Genomic DNA, 22,131 nt, shown 5'->3' with positions numbered 1-22,131 from the left:
AAATCTTCAAACCCCTCTCCTCTCTTTGAGCCAACCCTAAACATCATCTATCTATCTAAACTATCTCCCCTGTACCCCACTTTGTAGAAGGGGGTTCTCCTCTCTTTCCCCCTCTTCATATCAAAAGTCCAAGCTTCCCTTTGGGGCAGAAACTTCCTTCTTTTATCTTTTTTTAATACAATATCTTCTAAAAAAAGTGTACAGAAAAGGATTACACAGAGATAATGGCCACTTAGGTAGGAAGCCTGTCTCCCAAAAGGAAGAGATCTGCCCTTCTTATGTCAGTACCTTGGAGGAAAGCTCTATTTGCCTGGTGCTAGTTACAGTTTTATCTATCAACATTCTATTCGAGTCACTCCTCAGTAAAGGTTCAGAATTTTCTCTACAAACCATCTCTTGGTCCTTAACTGACACAGACAGCATGGAATATTTATATAGAAATGTCTGTCTTCATTTAATCCAATTAGCTATGCCTCATTGGTGGGTTCATTCATCGAGCGGACAAGCTTTTATGTAGAATTGAGATTGAATTCCAGGCCCTCTACCTTTGCTTTTGCTTCTGTCATGATCTAAGAATTTAGAGACTACAGCAATATAGTTCTCCTTCTCTATATTCTGCCCCAATAATAAAGCACATACTGACAACAGTGCAATTATCTGACTAGATGCACATAGTAGGCACACACAAAATATCTGTTAAACTAATGTTATTATGAATGCAATAAAGGCTACTGATCAACACTCCTGATGTGACTTTCAGTTACCAAAATCTGGCCTTTCCTGAGTATCCAAAAAGTTTGTAGTATCCTCTCAGTTCAATCCCATTTCTCTGATATATAAAATGAGATAATATTTGTAAAGCACTTAGCACAGTGCCAACTCATAGTAGGTACTGCAAAAATGCTTATTCTTTTTCCCTTTCGGGAACATCAAAAACAGCAAAGATTAATTAAATGTTGATTGTGTGCCAGAAACTCTGCTGAACACTAGAAATACAAAGACAAAATATAAAACAAAATATGAAAATCTTCTGTCCCTGAAGGAGCTCATGTTTTTGTGGGTCAAGCCAGTGGTTTCCTAAGTTTTCTTTGAGCCCAGAAAAATAGGGCTTGTTCTTGAATTCCTACCAAGGCTGAGCATAGGGGTGGGGAGAGAATTAAGGGCAAGGCTGCTCTTTCTAGGTTCAAGGCTACCAAATATCTGAACCATGAATCTCTACTGGTGCCCATTTTCATTCCTCACTTTTAACCAAACTCATTCTAGTTCCACATCTCTCCTTTTATTCATTATCTTTTATCTATGGATACCTGAGTCCAATCTGACCTTTCATTGTTTATTTAGCTAAGCCTTGCTCTCTTTAGCCTAATGATTTTTTTTTGTTTGTTTTATGTTTGACCAGGACCAGTCTAACAGAGAACTTGCCTCAATTAGCATAGATAAAGTCACATCATTTCCAGCAAAGTATCAGAAAAGTTTTTATCACTGACCAAAGATCTAGGGGTCATTCACCTCTCTTTCATGAGCTTCAGTTTTCTAACCTACAAAACAAAAATGTTAGACTAAATAATCTCTAATATTTCTAGTTCTTATATTCTAAGCTTCTATGATTCTTAAGTTCCTTCTGTCTATTAAAGCATACGCAATATAAGCTTTAATTCAGAAGGACCTACAGGCACAGATCTGACCATGTCACTCTCTCTGCTCAAAAATTTTCAATGGCTCTCCATTGTCCCTATAATTCCTTGACTTGGTATTCAAGTCCTCCCACAACCTGGCTATAAGTCTCTCCTTCACAAACTACACATTCCAGCCAAAATAAGTAATTATCCTTTCCTTGAACTCCTAACCTCTTTGTATCTCCACATGCAATTACCTGTGACTGACATATAGGGTTATCGTGAAGTTAAAATGAGATAAGATATGTAAAGTAATTTGCAAACCTTAAATGCTAACTCTTGTTAAGATTATTATCACAATCATGATATAGTTTTCACAAGGCCTTGACTCTCCTATTGTCCAGATTTGATCATCAGTCATCAATTAAGTATGCCATTCTTCACATTCTGTCATAGAACTTGAAATAGGAGGGAAAAGAATAATTATCTAATATTTCTATATTCTATATTCTAGTCTCCATCACACACACACACACACACACACAATTGTCAGCAAAATAAATATAGAGCAGATACAAAAGGAATCCTAGAGGGAAAGGCACTAGCAACTAGGAAAGACAAGGAAAGGGCCTCATCAGAATGTAAAGTTTGAGCTGAGTTTTGAAGATTCAAAATGGTGGAAGTGAAGAGAAAGAGCATTCCAGGCACAGGAGACCAACCAATACAAAGGTTCTGAGATGGGACCTAGAGCATCTGTCCACTAACAAGGCAAAGCCATTTCTGGCAGAATCTCCCCCCAAGGGTTCTAGAAATCACCTTTAACTCCATACTTCAGTTTGGAGCACAATCTCTACAAATAGTAAAGATAAAGAAAAGGTCTGTGGTCATCCTCAGCAAGTTTCCAGTCTAACATCTCTCCAAAAGGGAAAGGAGAGACTTCCGGGTAAGCATGGTGGCAGTCTAGATGCGGGGTGCTTCCTCTCCCCAGCACCCACTGAAATAGACTACCTCAAAAGACCATAAAAACCATTTTCAGAAGAATGGAGGAACTCTATAGTAAGGCGCAGCATTGAAGGTATGTGGGGTTTGGGCATTTCCACACTATAAGAGGGTGAAAAAGCTCCCACCCAAACATGAGCTGATCTACCCTCCCCCACCCCACCTATGGAGCCAGAGTCAGAGCCAGTGCATGCCAGAATCAGCGAGTGAGTGAGGGGCACCTCTAGGTCCTTGGGAGCTGAATAGGACCGCTGGGGACCTACCCCTGAGAGCAGTTACACCAGAAACCCTGGCACACTGGGGAGCGCAGACCATGGACGCTCTCCAAACAGCAGAGGCTGCAGAGATTTGAGAGCTTGCCTCAGGCAAAAACCTTGCTCCTTAACTCCATAAACAGAGAACCTGCCCATCTCTCTCAGATTTCTGACTAAAAAGGGAAGGAAAAACCACCACAGGGATGGCTAATTGTGCCCAGGACCAACAAACATCCTCCAAGAAAAACAGGAAGAAGGCATTGACCCTGGAAACTTTTTTATGGAGAGAAAACCCAGGCTACAGAGGAAATAGAGGAAGAAATTCAAACAAAGTCAAAAATTCCCCCCCCAAAAACGGGAATTGTTCACAAGTTCTGGAAGAATTCAAATTGGAGCTTATCAAAAAGATGGAAACCTTCTGGCAAGAAAAGTGGGAAATAATTCAAAGAGAAAACAACAGTCTAAAGGACAAGAACTCTCCATTGGAGAAACAGCTGGAAGCCACAAAAAGCAGGATAGACCAAACTGAAAAGGAAAACCAGTCTTTAAAGACCAAAATGGAAAGGAATGAGGGACCAGTGGTTAGGGAAAGAATCCAGAAGAAAAAAGGGAGAAAGAGGAGGGGGAAAAAAGAGGCTCAGAGAGACTGATTTTGCAGAACATTTATTTTCAAACCAGCACTATAAGGTTTCCTGACATAGCCCTTCTTCAGTTCAAATACTACTATTCTTCACATCTAACTAAGCTAAGGAAATGGATGGATATGACATAAATGCCCATGCCTGCCCCTTTCAAGATCAAAGAGAAACCAGTAAAGTTGATGGAGTCTTCTGGGAATTTAGAGGAACAGCTACATTATTGTCTGAAACAAGAAAGAAGATGTCACTTGGGGAATATATCCTGAGGTCAAAATAAAATTACTGACTTCCTTGTGGAAAGAGAGAGATAATCAGATTATGGAGAGTGGATTGGACCTAAGGCATATGAGTTCTGAAGCATCAATGCTACCTTTAAATTGATCCAATATAGTCAAACATCAAGTTATAATGTTCCATTAAGCATGGTTGAGGTTTTGTTTTATTTTATTTGAGGGGAAGGGGTGTCTGCAAGCAAATATCAATAAATAAACCAATGTTACAAATTTATTAGAAATATAAACATCCAGAGAGTTCATCAAGAATTTCTTTCCAAATTTCTATATTTTTCTACACCTACAATTATAAACAACAACTATAATAATAGCACTTATACAAGAATTAGGAGAATACAAAAAAGAGAGGAGTGGCCCACTCAAGTAGAAAAATCCAGAGAAATCTGAATCAGAGCAAAAATCGAGGAATGGGAAGTCTAGACACTTCCTTAAATGATTGTCTCAGGGTGGAACTCACCAACTGAGAGGGTAAGATAGGCGATTAATCCAACTCCAGGATCAGAAAGTTGCTGGAGAAGGTGGAAGAGGCCAGAAGAGGAGAATCAGGAAAGACTTCCAGGGTCTCAGATCCAGTTGAGCCCACAGCTCCAGGGGGTCCTTGGCAGGTGGAAGGGCTAGGCGGGAATGAATGACAGAAGACAGCTGTGTTTATGTATCTGCCTGGGGCATGATGTATCTGCATGAAGTGACTGCTTCACCATTCCCAGGTTTTATTTTTATACCCATTTTCTTGGCACACAGCTACATAATTCAACATACATATTCGAATAGAAATAATTGGATAAGTGATACATTAACTTTTAACAAATCATTTGATTAGCATTCTGAGATCATTCTATACACTTGTATTGTTACTATTGATTCTGACAGGATAAACAAAGGTTTTAAAAAGATAAATTATTTCATCACAGGTAGCTTAATTTTCTCATTAACCTGTGAGGTACTTGGGCTTATAAACAAAGAAAATCATATGTTACTTTTAATAAAAATAGATAATCAGAAGTTCTAGAGACAATCAAGAACACTGTGGCCAAATTAAGGGATCAAAGGGGTAATAGAGGTATAAGTAGTTCTAATATTAAACTGATCATTTTTTGGAATTTCATTGGGTAGTTTTGGTTGGTAAATCAAGTCACTGAGGCACGGTGTACTAAGTATTTTGTGCCAGGCTTTCTCTCAGTATTTTGTACCACCTTGCCTGGTGATTGATGTGCTGGATTATGAGAATTCGTTTCTGAGCATGGAAGTAGGGGATTTCCAAGCACAGCTTTGTTAGGAGTTACAGAGGTTAACCCATGATAGACTTTTGAATTTGATCTTTTAGTGGTGTTCTAGGGGAATAATGTGCAAGCATTTGCTCTTATATTATTCCTTCTGAGATTAGGGGAAAAACAATAATCATATCAATTCCATTAGCAGGGAATATTGATGAGAAAAATCACACAGAGGGTGCTGAGTAGATGATTCCAACCTGCCAAGCAGCCACCCTGTGACCTCCTGGCACCAACAAGTGACCTCATCAAGACATTGTGGCCTGATGGCTCCCAGCAAAAGACATCTTGCAGGAGATGGAAACTCAACTGAATCTTGAAAGAAATTCAAGGATTGCTGCGAGGCCTTGGTAGAACTAAGCCCCCTTCTCTTCCCTTCCCCTATCAGCACTCCCCTTCCCCGTACCTGCTGAAACTGCAGAATAAAAACAGCTGTTCCACTTGATAGGACATTGTTACTTCCCATGTTGTGACCTGACAAAATCATGATGATCAGATCATAGGTGATCTGAACCTATACTCTCTGTACAATGCCTCGAACTATATAATCATGGGAACCAGCTTCCCCCTACCCTGTGTGAAAAGAAAAATTGAATCAAGCTCTGGATTTTCTGCCACTGAGGTGGAGCAGACAGTAGTTGAAATGTTGGAGTGAAGATTGATAGACATTGATGACAGTTGGTGGGGGGAGGGGGACTTAGAGAATGACATTTGCTCTTGAGGTCTCTCTTTCCTGCCTCTGGATAGAAGTACCTCTATTCCTGGATTTTTCCCGCCTGTGTGTTCTACCTGGATTCCTATGATCATGTCATCAAACAAAAGGATTTAAGGGGAGGGGTTTGAACTGTAAGGCCAGTATTTAGGGTGCTAGCCCCAAGAGATTGACCCAACCAGCTCTGAAAGTCAGAACCTTTTCTTCCTCTTGCTGTCTACTGCTAAGACTTTGAACTTAAGAAAGCTAGCACAAATATAGCATATAAAGGAATAAAAGAAACCCTCCACCAGCCTGGGAGGCCTGGCCTCAGCTCAAAAGCTAAGAGAGACTCAAACCCAATCTGTGGCAAAGTATAGGGAAATCCTTCTTCCCTCTACCCTGATACCTTTCCAATCCAAACTTATTATTTAATTCATCTTGAGTTAAATAACCCCCAGTCAGATAAGAGGAGAACTATCATTTTAGGGGGACATAAAGGGAGCAAAACCTAAGGATAGCCATTCAACCATAAAAACAATCCTTGTCAGACCCCTGCTGGGCAACCTTGGGGGGAGGGGGGGAAGGCTTGTCCCTCAGGAGCATCCGTGCTTATCTACCCTGGGGTATCTTCAATATCAATCCATAGAGAAGACATCCCCTCAGGCTATCAGAGTTGGCCCATTTCTCAGGAACCCCATTTTTCAAAGACAGCCTCTCAGCAGGGGGTACCTCTCTCCTTTTAACTCACCAGCATCCATATTCCCTCTATCCCTTCAACTCCTCCATTCCCTGTTACAAAACCTTCCTTGTCCCCTGTACCTCTTCAATCCTAAACAATTCTTGTAACTACTACACCTGAAACAACTGAGACAAATTCCGGATTACCTAATCCCTACACCCTTAACTTTCCCCAATCTATAGAAACCTGTCTCTCCCTGCCCAAATGAGATACTTTGCCAGCTCTCTTGGCTTTGGGTCTACCCTTTGTCTTTGCTGCACCTAATAAATAAATCTTGCTGAATCACCCTATTCTGATTTCATATTGCCTTTTATGTTGGCATCAGCTAGGACTGACAATTACAAATATATATTTGTGGACCTCAACTTTCAAAGCTGTTTTCTGCCTTTCAGTGTATGTTGATAAACACAGTTTAAGAAGCAGGTACTGGCAGAGTCTTCTCAATTAAACTGAGAAATGCACAAAGGATACACTCCTTTTTTGTTTGTTTGTTTATTTTTAAAACCCTAATCTTCCATTTTAGAATCAAAACTGTGTATTAAGAAAGGCAGAAGAGCAGTAAGGGCTAGGCAATGGGAGTTAAGTGATTTGCCCAGGGTCACATAACTAGGAAATGTCTGAAGACAGATTTGAATCCAGGACTTCTATCTCTAGGCTTGGTTCTCAATCCCACTGAGCTGCACCACCACCACCACCCCTTTTTAAATTTAATCTGTATCACTGCTATTTCGCCATTACTTTCTTAGGTCTAGACAATCAACAGAACAAATAAACTCCTGATCTGTAGTGTCAACATAGATTTTTGGATGATTCAGTTTACCTTTACTTTTGAGAAACCCCAGTACTAAGCACACCTATTTTGATTCAAATGTTAAGCACCTTTTTGTTATGGAGGCTTCTCTATTGGTTGAAAGTTTTTTGTTGTTGTTGGGTTTTTTTAGTGATTTAGTGAAAGTTTCCTCTCTTGAAGCCCAGCTCCAGAGTGTGACCAGTGCCTTTAATTTGTTACAGCTGACTGTTCCCTAATACCATAGCTATTGACTGCAAAGAGGCTTACACACCTGTTTGTGGCTAATCTTTATAGGCTTCCCAAAAGGTATAAGGAAACTCTCAGATTCAGTATCTCTTTGGAGTTGATGCTTAGTTGTGTCTTCTCACAGAGAAGTTGGCACTAAGAGCTGTGTTTTCTCCCAGAGATATGGTTCCCAGAGTCCTTTGGTTTTCTATGGTGTTTAGAGTTCGACTATCCCTTTCTCCTGATTAAAGATTGGGTTTTCTAACTACTTGGCAGTTCTGTATTTCCAAGTTAACAGCAACATGTGTGGATTTCTGAGATATGTAAACCTCAAAATTTCTCAGATTTATGAATGTTGGAAATTTCCCCATTGGGGAATCTTCTACTTGGAAGAATTCCCTAGCAGATAGTGAGAATTCTACTTGAATGTGAAGGCTCCTTGCCTTGGGAGTATCCCTACTCCACCCTACGTAAAACTGCTTTAGGACAGAGAGCTCCTTGAGAACAATGAAAAGTACTTTGATCCATGCTTATGGAAGGGACAGGAAGTTCTTTGAGTCATGACTGTTTTAGAATTTATACAATGGGATGCTAAGTGCCTATAAAGGTGGGGCAACTTGTAAACTACTTAGACCTAAAAGGTGAAAACTTATTCAGAGGTTTTTTCTAATGAAATTTGTCGACACAGCAGCATTTTTTCCCTGACTTACTAAAGAGATTAAAACTACTCAGCTGTGAATTCAAAATGGGTGGTCCTTTAGAAACATCTACAGTGATTGGTAGATGTAAGGACTTAGGGGAGGTGACAGAGAAGATTTTGCCCTTAAAAATAAGAGCTCAGGGAAGAGCTGAAAAAGTCATTCTGAAACATTCAGATTGGAGAGACTCATTCTGAGGAGACTGATTCTGAAACATTCAGATGGAGGAGGGAGCTGGTGAAAGCAGCTGAGATGCTGCTGGCCTGGTGTCATTAGAAATCCTTACTTAGACAGATCTTATGGTGAGTGTTAAAAAACTGACTGATTTCTCTTTTAAGATTCAGGTCTAGGCCATATTAGCTTTGAGACCCTTCATACTTATTCCTTTTTTACTCTCTCTCTCTTTCTTTTGATTACTCATTGTATTGTTAATTAAAATCTCTATAAAACCCAATTGGCTTGGGTATTTGAATAATTGGGAATATTTCCCTGGTGACCACCTTATATTTGATTTTAAACCCAAGACACTGTAGTGAAACATATTTCTGTGGTCAAACTTACTCACCCTCTCTTATATCTATCACAATTTATATCTTCCACTATTTTAACCACTACAGTTTAAGACCTCAACCATTTTAAATCTCACAGATATCAGTGCTTAATTGGAGCCTTTAATAATCAGCTTTCACAAGTTGGTACCATAAGCTCTAGTAATCCCCCTCAGTGACTCACCCAAAGTCCACAGACACTAAGAAATAGAGGTGAAATTTAAACCCTATCCCTCTGGGCCCCAGGGCCCCTGAACCATACTATCTTCCCAGGTAGTTAAAGTGATTCACTAGTGTTCACCTGGGAACTCACTTATAAAGGGAAAAAAGGACCACACACTGAGATTTTTTTAAACCCTGATCGTCTGTCTTAGAATCAATACTATGTATTGGTTCCAAGGTAAGGGCCAGACAATGGGGGTTGTGACTTGCCTAAGGTCACAAAGTTAGGAAGTTATTTGAACCCAGAACCTCCCATCTTTGGGCCTGGCTCTCAACTCTCTCTCTCTCTCTCTCTCTCTCTCTCTCTCTCTCTCTCTCTCTCTCTCTCTCTCTCTCTCTCTCTCTCTCAGTTTTTGCCATTTATTTATTAGTTTTATTACCCAATAAAGTTTCCTAGGCTGAAGTGCTCTATGGCAAAAGCCCTGGACCCCTGACAAGTTGATTTACAAAAATTCTGTATACATAAATCTATTGCACAAAAAAAGCATATATATAATAAAAACCAGAGGTGTCAAATATAGCATGGCTGTCAATATAGCACTCCCTAGTGGGGGTGGGGTGGGGAGAGGGTGAAGGTAGAGGGATAAAGATATAAACCAAATTAAAATGCAAAGTAAATAAAGATACAATAGAACATAAATAATGTTAATATATGGTTTTCTAATTCAAGATATGACCAACAGGGATCCTTATCCATGGTTTCCTGACTCTCCCTTCTTCTTTCTATTTGAGTTTGAAAGAACTAAACAAACATAAGGATCAGAAACAGACCTGGAAGAGCCCAACAGAATGTAAGGTACCTCTCATACTCCACCCCCCAAGAGTTACTCCTTCCTTACCCCAGGGGTATATATAATCTGGAAAAGCCAATTGGGCTGCCCTAACTTTAATTTTTATCCTCTCTTCCTTTCAGATTTCTTCAAAACATCATTCAACTATCTTAATGAAAAATGAAGCTCTTCCCTTCCAAGGACTCAGATTCCATCAAAATAAATAATGAATGAAAACCTTCAGGGAATAGTAAAGGAGAGGAATCAGAGGATCAAGAGTTTAGGGTAAAAATTGCATTAGATTGTACTTTCTTTCTCTTTAGCCTGAAATTTTACCATTAGAGATTCATTCCCTTGGGTTTACCCTTAGAAAAAGTCAGATACCGACAGAGGGGTAACTCATTAAAGTATTATCACCTCTATATTAATTCATTCATCAGAACACATTCCAATCAAATGGGATAATGTATTAAAAGTCTATAATGCTTAAAGCCTATATAAATGTCAGTTATTATTATTAATGTCTGACTTCTAGCAGAAAGTAAAATGAGAGAAATTTATCTTTGAATCTCTTCCAAATAGAATTTTCTCTTATCTCATAGACCTTCTTCCTTCCTTATATCTCACCTGTCCCCAGTCCTATGATAGGGTCTGGGTATTTGACCACCACCAAGTTATTCCATTTCCTTACAACTTATCTGTCTCAGACCCAGACCCATCATGCCACTTCTGGAACATTTCTATATTGTAAAAAGGAATTCTTTATTCCTTTTTTAATTTAATGGGAGACCTGGAGGTCATCTTACCATAGAGATGTGTAGGTATTAACCTGCCCAAAGTGACAGGAAGGAGACACCATAGAAACAGGAAGGAGAAACCATAGAGACAGGAAGTGAGGTAGGAAAAAGTTATAAAAGGAGTCAATTGCTGACAATTGGAGGTAAATTACTGACAGGGCTGGCAATTGCAGGGAAGTTGGCTGCTGGAAGTGTGTTGGGTTGGTGGTTGGTATTTAGTTGCTGGAATATAAAGGTGGGCCTGAGCTTACTGAGAGGTCTTTTGGCTTTGGCCTTTAGAGGGCTTTTTGACCTTATTTGGATTGGAAGTTGGTTTTGGGGAGGTAGCTGGTCTTTGTTGACAGACCTAATTGGGTAATTAAACACTGATTGGGTTGGTTTTGATTGGACTGGATTGAGTGGGAACTTTGTGGGATAGTTGTTATTAGTGCTGGTTATAGGCATTTATAGGTAGATATAGGCAATTTTAGGTAGTAATTATAGGTAGTTATAGGATAACTAGTATAGACATTAGGACATTTTCTTTCTTTACCTCTTTCCTATATTTCTCTCCTTTACTATATTCATTTTACTATATTCTTTTACTATCTCTATTTTTTTTTAATTTTAAACATTATTTTATTTGGTCATTTCCAAACATTATTCATTGGAAACAAAGATCATTTTCTTTTCCTCCCCGCCCCCCCTCCCACCACCTTTTCCTCTCCCATAGCCAACGCATGAGTCCACTGGTTATCACATGTGTTCTTGACTCGAACCCATTTCCATGTTGTTGGTATTTGCATTAGAGTGTTCATTTAGAGTCTCTCCTCAGTCATATCCCCTCAACCCCTGTAATCAAGCAGTTGCTTTTCATCGGTGTTTTTACTCCCACAGTTTATCCTCTGCTTGTGGATAGTATATTTTAGATCCTTGCAGATTGTTCAGGGACACTGCATTGGCACTAATGAAGAAGTCCATTACCTTCGATTGTACCACAGTGTATCAGTCTCTGTGTACGATGTTTTCCTGGTTCTTCTCCTTTCGCTCTGCATCACTTCCTGGAGGTGGTTCCAGTCTCCATGGAATTCCTCTACTTTATTATTCCTTTTAGCACAATAGTATTCCATCACCAACATATACCATAATTTGTTCAGCCTTTCCCCAATTGATGGGCATCCGCTCATTTTCCAGTTTTTGGCCACCACAAAGATTGCAGCTATGAATATTCTTGTACATGTCTTTTTCCTTATTATCTCTTTGGGGTACAAACCCAGCAGTGCTATAGCTGGATCAAAGGGCAGACAGTCTTTTATTGCCCTTTGAACATAGTTCCAAATTGCCCTCCAGAATGGTTGGATCAATTCACAACTCCATCAGCAATGAATTAATGTCCCTACTTTGCCACATCCCCTCCAGCATTCACTGCTTTTCTCTGCTGTCATGTTAGCCAATCTGCTAGGTGTGAGGTGATACCTCAGAGTTGTTTTGATTTGCATCTCTCTGATTATAAGAGATGTAGAACACTTTTTCATGTGCTTATTAATAGTTTTGATTTCTTTGGCTGAGAACTGCCTGTTCATGTCCCTTGCCCATTTATCAATTGGAGAATGGCTTGATTTTTTGTACAATTGATTTAGCTCTTTGTAAATTTGAGTAATTAAACCTTTGTCAGAGGTTATTATGAAGATTGCTTCCCAATTTGTTGCTTCCCTTCTGATTTTAGTTACATTGGTTTTGTTTGTATAAAACCTTTTTAATTTGATATATTCCAGATTATTTATTTTGCATTTTGTAACTCTTTCTAAGTCTTGCTTGGTTTTGAAGTCTTTCCCTTCCCAAAGGTCTGACGTGTATTCTATTCTGTGTTTGCCTGATTTTCTTATAGTTTCCTTCTTTATGTTCAAGTCATTCACCCATTTTGAATTTATCTTGGTATAGGGTGTGAGGTGTTGATCTAAACCTAATCTTTCCCATACTGTCCTCCAATTTTCCCAGCAGTTTTTATGAAATAGTGGATTTTTGTCCCAAAAGCTGGGATCTTTGGGTTTGTCATATACTGTCTTGCTGAGGTCACTTATTCTGAGTCTATTCCACTGATCCTCCTTTCTATCTCTTAGCCAGTACCAGATTGTTTTAGTGACCGCTGCTTTATAATATACTCTGAGATCTGGGACTGCATGGCCCCCTTACTTTGTTTTTTTTTTCATTATTTCCCTGGATATCCTTGATCTTTTGTTCTTCCAAATGAACTTTGTTATGTTTTTTTCTAAATCAGTAAAAAAAATTTTTGGAAGTTCCATGGGTATGGCACTAAATAGATAGATGAGTTTGGGTAGGATGGTCATTTTTATTATATTGGCTCGTCCTACCCATGAGCAGTTAATGTTTTTCCAATTGTTCAAGTCTAGTTTTAGTTGTGTAGAGAGTGTTTTGTAGTTGTGCTCATATAGTTCCTGTGTTTGTCTCGGGAGATAGATTCCTAAGTATTTTATTTTGTGTAAGGTAATTTTCAATGGGATTTCTCTTTCTAGTTCTTGCTGGTGAACTGTGTTGGAATTATATAGAAATGCTGATGAGTTATGTGGGTTTATTTTGTTCCTGCAACTTTGCTAAAGTTGTTGATTATTTCGATTAGCTTTTTGGTTGAATCTCTAGGATTATTTAAGTAGACCATCATGTCATCTGCAAAGAGTGATAATTTGGTCTTCTCCTTGCCTATTTTAATGCCTTCAATTTCTTTTTCTTCTCTAATTGCTACTGCTAGTGTTTCTAATACAATGTCAAATTATAGAGGTGATAATGGGCATCCTTGTTTCACTCCTGATCTTAATGGGAATGGATTTAGTTTATCCCCATTGCAGATGATATTAGTTGATGGTTTTAGATATATACTGTTTATTGTTTTTAGGAATGACCCTTTTATTCCTATGCTTTCTGGTGTTTTTAATAGGAATGGGTGTTGTATTTTATCAAAGGCTTTTTCTGCATCTATTGAAATAATCATGTGATTTTTGTTGGTTTGCTTGTTGATGTGGTCAATTATGTGCATGGTTTTCCTAATATTGAACCAGCCCTGCATCTCTGGTATGAATCCTACTTGATCATGGTGAATGATTCTTCTGATCACTTGCTGGAGTCTTTTTGCTAGTATCCTATATAAGATATTTGCATCTATATTCATTAGGGAGATTGGTCTATAATTTTCTTTCTCTGTTTTTGGCCTGCCTGGCTTTGGAATTAGTACCGTGTTTGTGTCATAAAAGGAGGTTTGTAGAACTCCCTCTTTGCTTATTATATCAAATAGTTTGTATAGTATTGGAGTTAGCTATTCTTTGAATGTTTTATAGAATTCACTGTTGAATCCATCAGGCCCTGGGGATTTTTTCTTAGGAAGTTCTTTGATGGCCTGTTGGATTTCTTTTTCTGATATGGGATTATTTAAGAAATCTATTTCTTCTTCTGTTAGTCTAGGAAATTTATATTTTTGTAAATATTCATCCATATCACCTAGGTTGGTATATTTATTGCCATATAGTTGGGCAAAGTAGTTTTTAATGATTGCCTTAATTTCCTCTTCATTGGAGGTGAGATCCCCCTTTTCATCCTTGATGCTGTTAATTTGACTTTCTTCTTTCCTTTTTTTAATTAGATTGACCAGTACTTTGTCTATTTTGTCTGTTTTTTCAAAGTACCAGCTTCTAGTCTTGTTTATTAGCTTAATAGTTCTGTCACTTTCTATTTTATTAATTTCTCCCTTAATTTTTAGGATCTCTAGTTTGGTTTTCTTCTGGGGGTTTTTAATTTGTTCGTTCTCAAGTTTTTTGATTTGCATTTCCAATTCCTTGATCTCTGTCCTCCCTAATTTGTTAATATATGCACTCAGGGATATGAATTTTCCTCTAAGTACTGCCTTGGCTGCATCCCATAAGGTTTGAAAGGATGTCTTGCCATTGTCATTTTCCTCAACAAAATTATTAATTGTTTCTATGATTTCTTCTCTAACTAACCAATTTTGGAGTATCATATTATTTAATTTCCAATTCATTTTTGATTTGGCTCTCCATGTACCCTTACCAATAAATATTTTTATTGCCTTGTGATCTGAAAAGGCTGCATTTATTATTTCTGCTTTTCTGCATTTGAGAGCCATGTTTCTGTGACCTAGTGTATGATCTATTTTTGTGAATGTGCCATGTGGTGCTGAAAAGAAGGTTTATTCCTTTTTGTCCCTATTTATTTTTCTCCATATGCCTATTAACTCTAATTTTTCTAAGATTTCATTCACCTCTTTTACCTCTTTCTTGTTTATTTTTTGGTTTGATTTATCTAAATTTGATAGTGGTTGGTTCAAGTCTCCCACTAATATGGCTTTACTGTCTATTTCCTCCTTCAATTCTCCTAGTTTCTCTATTAAAAATTTGGATGCTATACAATTTGGTGCATACATGTTGATTAGTGATATTTCCTCATTGTCTATACTCCCTTTTAACAAAATATATTTACCTTCTGTGACAAGGAAATCACTTTAAAGGACTGATATATATTAATTTAAGGTCGCCAAGGAATTCAGCTATGTAATTCCTAAATGAAAACTCAAGTCAGCAGTCAACCTTTTATGGAGTTTAATTACAAACAGGAGGAAGAAAGGTATTAGAGAGAGAGAGAGAGAGAGAGAGAGAGAGAGAGAGAGAGAGAGAGAGAGAGAGAGAGAGAGAAGGGAATAGGGCTTAAAAAACCCCTCTGTTTAGGCTGGGCCAAAAGGCCCAAGCCCTTAGATAGCTGAGGCAAAGAAAAGAGATCAGTCCCAATCACTCACGTGACCAAAATGGAGAAACAGTCTCAGGGGCCTCCACCTCCAGCTTCCTTCAGAGCAAGCTTCTCAGAGCACAACCTCTCAGAGTCAAACCTCTCCAACCAACCAACAACCCTAGTCCTCAGACCCCGCTATCTTTAAGGAAACCATCCAAGTTCCCTCCCCTCAGTTCTCACATCTACCAATCACTGTCCATGTCTTCCCTGTGCCCATGGTGGCTCTAGCTTAACCCAGGACTGCCCAGAGGTCTGTGGCTTTGCACATGTCTGTTGAAGGTCATATTCTCAAATAATTAAATTTTGATCTATGCTGCAGCCCTTCCTAAATCCTGTTAGGACTGAGTAGGGTGGAGATTGTATCAATTCTAAAATCAATCATGACTCAAAGAACTTCCTATTCTATGCTTAAGCATAGGTCAAAGCCCTTTCCATTGTTTAGCAAAAGGTTTCTGTCCTAAAGTAATCTTAAGTAGGGAGGAGAAAGACCCTCCCATGCCAAGGGGGTTCACATTCCAATAGACTATCAGTAGGAAATTTTTCAAGTATGAAATTTCCCAATGGTGAAATTTCCAACATTTATAAGTCTAAGAAATTTTAAGGTTTACACTTCCCTATCCCTTTTAATCAGGTCTATTTTTGCTTTGGCTTTGTCAGATATCATGATTGCAACTCCTGCCTTCTTTCTATCAGTTGAGGCCCAAAAGGTCTTACTCCGACCTTTAATTCTAACCTTGTGAGTGTCAACCCACCTCATATGTGTTTTCTGAAGACAACGAATGGTAGGGTTTTGGGTTCTAATCCAATCTGCTATTTGTCTACGTTTTATGGGTGAGTTCATCCCATTCACATTCAAAGTTATGATTGTCATTTGTGGATTAGCTGGCATTTTGATATCTTCCCCTAGTTCTGACCTTTCTTCTTTAGCTATCTCCTTTTGAACCAGTGATTTACTTTAGGTCAGTCCCCCTAGTCCCCTCCCTTGAGATGCTTCCCTTTCTAGCCCCTCCCTTTTTATGCTCCCTTCCCCTCCGCCCTCTCTTTCCCTCCCTTTTTATACTCCCTCCCCCCTCCCCCTACTTAATTTTCCTTTCTTTCTTGCCCTATTGGATAAGATAGAATTCAGGATCCCACTGGATCTAGATGTTCTTCCCTCTCAGATTTGATTTCACTGAGAGAAAGGTTTAAGTAATTCCACTTCACGCTCTCTTCCTCTCCTTCTCATATGAGAGTTCTTCCCCTACCCTTCCCATGTGTATCTTTATATGGGAAAGATTATTCTATTAAGTCCCCCCCTATTTCTTGAAGTATCTTAGTATTATCGATGGTTCCCCCCTCCCTTTTCCTTTCTTTGCCCCCACTTTCCCCAAATCTTCTTAATGCCCCAATCTTTCCCTATGCATGTTTCTTCTAACTACTCTTATGATGCATACAATTTTTGAGAGTTACACAAAACATTTTCCCCACATATTAATATATATAATTTGATGTAAATGTAGTCTTTATAGAAGAGAGTTTGACTTAAAGAAAAAGATAAGATTTATCTCCTTTTCCCTTTCTTTCATATTTACCTTTTCATGTTTCTCTTGCTTTCTGTGCTTGGATATCAAATTTTCCACTAAGTTCTGGTCTTTTCTTAGCAAATGCTTGGAAATCTTCTATTTTGTTGAATGCCCATACTTTCCCCTGGAAGTATATAGTCAGTTTTGCTGGGTAGTTGATTCTTGGTTGGAGACCCAGCTCTCTTGCCTTTCTAAATATCGTATTCCATGCTTTGCAGTCTCTTAGTGTGTTAGCTGCTAAGTCATGTGTGATCCTTATGGGAGCCCCCCTATATCTGAAGCTCCTCTTCTTGGCTTCTTATAGGATTTTCTCCTTTTCTTGGAAGTTCTTGAATTTGGCAATTACATTCCTAGGGGTTGTCTTTTGGGGATTTAGTATAGATGGTGTTCTATGAACCCTTTCTATTTCTATTTTGCTCCCTTGCTCCAGAACATGTGGGCAATTTTCTTTTATAATCTCCTGTAGAATAACATCAAGTTTATTGTTTATCTCTGTTTTTTCTGGGAGACCAATAATTCAGAGGTTGTCTCTTCTTCCTCTGTTTCCCAAGTCTGTGACCTTTTCAGTGAGGTATTTTATGTTTTCTTCTAATTCATTAATTTTTTGGCTTTGCTTTATTGATTCTTGCTGTTTTATGATCTCACTTTCTTCGAGTTGCTTAATTCTGGTCATTAGGGACTGGTTTTGCTTTTCAGCTTTGTCTGCCCTTCTATTGGATGCTTCCAGCTCTTTTTCCAATTGAGCAATCTTATCTTTCAGACTGCTGATCTCTTTCTCCCATTTTTCTTTCCAGATTTCCATCTTTTGGGTAAGCTCCAGTTTGAGATCTTCCAGAGCTTGTTGATAGTTTCCATTTTGGGAGGCATGTTCTGATTTTTTTTTGGATTTCATCCTCATTCTCTTCTTTTCCTTGGGTACTCCCACCATAAAAGTTTTCAATAGTCACCTTTTCACCTTTCTTCCTGGAAGCTTGATTTTGGGCCATGTGAGCCATCCCTTTGGTGGTTTTATTCCCCTTTCCTTTTTGGTATGGGGTCTGGGTAATATGGGTGGGTTTTCTGTGAATTTAGGTTGCCTCAGACTAGTTCTTCCCTGCCTCTGAGGTTTCTTAGAGCGCAGGCCCCTGTTCTCAGCGCAACCACCCAGGTGATCAGCTGCACCCAGATAATCAGCGCGTGGTCCACCCCTGGTGTTTAGCTCCGCCCAGATGCTCAGCGCAACCACCCTGAGTACAGCTCCCTGGGCCCCCCGTGCTCAGCACAGGATTTCCCTGTGAAACTGCCCTGAGACGTTTTTTCCTGGCAGTCCCCAGATCCCAAGGACCTTGGAGTGCCCCCCCCCCCCCGGCAGAGACATTCCCCACTCACTCACTGTCCCAGTGAGTGCTCCAGTAGGTCACTCTGGTTTGGTGGGGGAGGTGGTGGCGGAAGGGCGGCTCAGTTCACGTTTCTGTGCAAGCTTTTCCTCCTTCTTATAGTGTGGAAATGTTCAAACCCCACATACCTTCACCTCTGTGGGGTACTGGGGAGTACTGGGGTGTCCTTCTGTTCCTCCAAAGGTGATTTTTATGCTCCTTTGATGTAGTCTATTTCGTTCAGTGCAGGGGAGAGGAAGTGTGTGGCATCTAGATTGCAGCCATGATTACCCGGAACCAGCTACTATCTCTATTTTAATTAAACTAATTTATTAATTGTTAAAAACTACTAGAAGTTTTCTTTTCTCTGGCTTAAAAGGATAATATTAATTTATAACTCTACTATATTCTCATTAAAACTTAAATTATTAAAAGCTGTTCTCTTATTTTGTTAAAACCTCAATTTTAACCCTTACAATATCATATTCCCCTTTACTACTAACATCTTCCCAAGTATCAAATTAACACTACCATTCCTGAAAAGGATATCAATCAGTTGCCCTTAAAATCCAAACACCATTCTCTCTGGCTTCCCTATCCAAAACATTTCTTTGTTGCTTCTTGTTGTTCAATACTGAAAAACTCTGTGACCCCATTTGGGGTTTTATTGGCAAAGATATTGAAGGGATTTGCCTTTTCCTTCTCCAACTCATTTTACAGATGAGGAAACTGAAGCAAACAACATGACTTGCCCAGGGACACATACCTATTAAGTGTCTGAGACCAGATTTGAACTCCCAAAGTTGAGTCCTCCCTTGCTACTCCTCCCTTATATGAGTTGATTTCTCTAACAGAGCATAAGATGCTTGAAGACAGAGACTATTGGTGGCTCATATTTGTATTCTGAATTCAGTAAAATGCAAGGCATATCATAAATGACTTTTTCATTCACTCTTTCACAATCTTGCTTTTAGTTGGTGATCTTGTCATCTTTTCAGAGGTGTCAACCAATGAGCTAAAGGTAAACCCATTCCTAGTTCAACATCAACCTAACCATCTACTTCCTTCCAATAAATGAAATAGTCTAAGGACTTCCCTTTTCTGGAGTGAAAATAGTCTAGGGACAAGGGCAACTTAAGACAAAATTGGGCCAGGAGATGAAGTTTGTCTATGGTCTATGGTACCCTTTAACTTCACCATTTTCAAAGTATTCTTTCCCCTGGGCATCCACTACAGCTTTTATGTTACCCCAACTGCCCAAGGAAGAACAATGCAGTCCCAACCCAAGACCTACCCTTTCTATGCCCTTATCCTGTGCCCTACCTCCATCAAAGCCTATCTATCCTCTGTTCCCCTTCTCAATGCATCAACTAGAAAGAATTTTATGAATCAATCTCCATTAAGGTATGAAAAACTGATAACAAGCTTTGTTTTATTGTGTAAAAGCTTATGCAGTACATTTTAACAGGGGGATGCCCCAACCCAGGTCTACTATATACTCCATAGAAATGCTAAAAACTCCATCTACCTAAGAAACTTTACATCTTTCCCAGTGCCTGGCATAAAGGGAAAAGGGGGGATGATAAGGGATGAAGAATGAATCAGAAGCTTGGAGGCTTTTCTGGTCCTTCCTCTTCTTGGCATTACTCCTGGAAAGGAATTAAGGATCTTAGAGTTCCACCATGCCACTCCATATGGCTGAATTTAACAAAACTTTACCACAACAATAAGAACTAAAAGAATCTCTAAAGGTAAAACTTCAAGTATTGTGCCGGGTCGATGGGAAAGATATTTAGGGAGAGGTGGGTAGGGAAGGGATTTCCCAGAATCCCTAAAGTCACACCACTGTGCAGCTGCCTACTCTGTCAAGACAGGAGGCTGGCCCTGAGCCTGAGGGAAAAGTTTCCAGGAGGGAAAGGAGTTTCAAGACATAAGTTCTACCCCCCTCCAGCTGGCTAAGAGGACGAGTCAGTTTTCTTAAAGAGAAAAAGGGTACTCCATCTGTAACTCCCACACATCCTCACCAAGAGCAAATGTCCTCGTATTAATATTAATGCTGTAGAAAATTAAACCAAAGCTTCACAAGCCCTGTTTCGAGTCCATAACACCTGGGTTTGGAAAGGGCTCCTTCATTACCAGATTTCTAATGGCTTGGGACAGGCTATGAAATCCTCAATCTGGCAGAGGACCACAAGAAAATGATGCCTGACTGGGCTGAGCATAGGCAAGGGAAGGCACTTCGGGGAAATGAGTTCATCAGACATGACAAAAAGAAAAAAATGCAAGGCAGCCTCATAACACTCTGCTGGCAAGCCTGATTCAGTTTTGTTTCTTCCTACCAATTACTCCTCTCCATTCCACCTCCACCCCCTCCCCTAGGGAAAAAAAAAACAACCCATCCCAAATTCCATCTCACTACCTCTGGAGCCCAGAAGGAAAGGAAAGCAATGGCAATGCATGAGCCATCCAGTACCCAAAGCAGTAAACTTCTTTTACATTGTGCTGTACCTGAAGTTTACCACTTGTGTGGTCTTGGACAAATCACTTAAGTGATCTGTCTCTTAATCTCAATTTTCTTATTTATAAAATGAGGGCAGCTGAGTGGCTCAGTAGAAAGAGAACTAGGCCTAGAGATGGGAGGTTCTGGGTTTAAATTTGGCCTCAGATACTTTCTAGCTGTGTGACCCTGGGCAAGTCACTTAACCCCCATTGCCTAATCTTTACCACTCTTCTGCCTTAGAACCAATATACAGTATTGATTCAAGGATGGAAACCAAGAGTTGGGTTTTTTTAATTGTCTGTTAGCATCAAACTCTTTGTACCCAGATGTGCCTTAACCTGTCAGCCCTGGACTCCCTTTCAAACCTCATCAATACCACAGCTAAACAAATTTTTAAAAGCCTTTTTTTTTTAAAAGTCAGCATGAAGGGGTATTGGGGAGGGTAACTAAGGTGGCTTCATGAATTGAGAGCCAGGCCCAGAGAGGGGAGGTCCTGGGTTCAAAGCTGACCTCAGATACTTCCTAGCTGTGTGACTCTGGGCAAGTCACTTAACCCCCATTGCCTAGCCCTTACTGCTCTTCTGCCATGGAATCAATACACAATATTGATTCCAAGAAGGAAGGTAAGGGTTGTTTTTTTAATCAGAGATTCTCCTGAAGTCCACAGATCCCTAAGGGATCCATGAATAAATATCAGGGGATCTATAAACATAGAGGGAAAAAATTAGGTCTTTATTTTCATTAGCTTGTCATTGAAATTTAGCTTTTCTTTCAATTATTGAAAAGCCTTATTCTGAGCAGAAATCCATAGGCTCCTCCAGAGTTTTCCAAAAGAGTCTAAAAGACAAGCAGTTAAGAATCCTTGGACTATTCTAGCTCTAAACCTATAAGCCCTTTGTAACTAGGGTAAATCTTTTGAGAAAGTATATAGATTGGGGTCTGGAAGAGATCTCAGAGGCCATTGTGGACCAGGATATTGGGGAATTGGAGTCGTGTGAATCAGACACACACACAAACACACGCATTCCTACAGTTGTAAGTTAAGAAGTTATGTTGCAGACTTGGGCCAGTTGAGGTTAACTCGGCCATTGCTCTGAGATCCAGGTATGAGCCCTTTGGACAAGAAGAGGACAACAAGTAGTTTTTATGCTTTTGGTAGGAAACTCCGTGCCAACTGCTTTTTAAACCTCAGCAGCAGCTTGGCTTATGTTCCTGGCACATAAATGCATATGACTGACTTGTTTTTCTTTTTTATTCTCTGAACTGTCTTGAGAACTGATTCTACCTACAGGTATTAGGAGTGATTTTTTTAAATTTTCAATTAAAATAAGAAAGAGAAAAGAAAATTTCAATAAAATAAAATCATCTG

This window comes from Monodelphis domestica, chromosome 7 (genome assembly GCF_027887165.1).
Source record: "Monodelphis domestica isolate mMonDom1 chromosome 7, mMonDom1.pri, whole genome shotgun sequence".
In the NCBI taxonomy this organism is placed as follows: domain Eukaryota; kingdom Metazoa; phylum Chordata; class Mammalia; order Didelphimorphia; family Didelphidae; genus Monodelphis; species Monodelphis domestica.
Note: the sequence above shows the minus strand (reverse complement) of the source record.